We start from the raw sequence: 1057 nt of genomic DNA on the forward strand, positions 1-1057 counted from the left end.
TTTGTCTGTATCAGGACCAGAAGTCCAGTCTAATCACCAATGATGGACCAGCACCTGCCTTTTCTTCTGCATCCGGCCTCAGCAATCAACCCCATGACATCAACACCTTGAGGTATTATCCCTGCACATGACGGATATTGTCTATACTGTGATCTTTTGCACGTCCCCTAATCAATACCTTTTGCACATCTTGCCCAGCAGGAGTTTTTGTCGTTCTAAAACATTTTTGTACATATTTTTGTAGGATTGTTTTATTCATTTTTCTTTTAATATATGTATCGATGTATATTTATGTTTGACTGTTGCAGTATTTTACATTTTTATTTTATTTCCTCTGAATACGTTAATTGGATACTACACCAAGCCAAATATCTTGTAAGTGAAAATTAAAATATATGATTAATGTAGAGTAAACAGTATTTTTAAGGTCATTGAAACAGAAATCTTACTGGATTGTTAAAACCACACGATATTCATTTATTTCCTTATATATATTATTTATTTCCATTCATGTTTATACAATATAAATCATTTAATTTCTCATTATTTTTCATCAGATAAAAGACCAAAACACTTCATCATGTTATTCATCATAAACATTATCAATATTTTATACATAAAAATCAAACTAGAAATAAGTATTAACTACAGCTGTCAGATAAATGTAGAGTAAAAACTACAATACTTCCTTCTGAAGCTGAAGTATGTGAATTATTGGTGCTTTGTTTCTGTTGACAGAAAGTCTTAACCCACATCATCATCATCAGTTAATGATCAGAACTTTGTGATTCTTCTGTGTCAGTGACATCACAAAGATGGAACAGTCAAGAACCGTCTCCTCCAAACAGTTTAACTTTCACTCAGTACTTCACCTGACCATCAGTCAACTCCAGTCACCAGTGATCAGCTACTGTCAACCTACACAGTCAAACAACAATACAACCTTCACCATCTCTTTGTCCAGTCATCATGGAAGGGAGATACAACCTGAGGCCCAGGGTAAGATCTTCTCATTCAACCAAGAGAAACTTGTTTGGTCAACCTTTTTTTCACCACT

This window comes from Seriola lalandi, unplaced genomic scaffold (assembly GCF_002814215.2).
Source record: "Seriola lalandi dorsalis isolate HSWRI2012SDOR001 ecotype SW California unplaced genomic scaffold, Sedor1 jcf7180002054911, whole genome shotgun sequence".
In the NCBI taxonomy this organism is placed as follows: domain Eukaryota; kingdom Metazoa; phylum Chordata; class Actinopteri; order Carangiformes; family Carangidae; genus Seriola; species Seriola lalandi.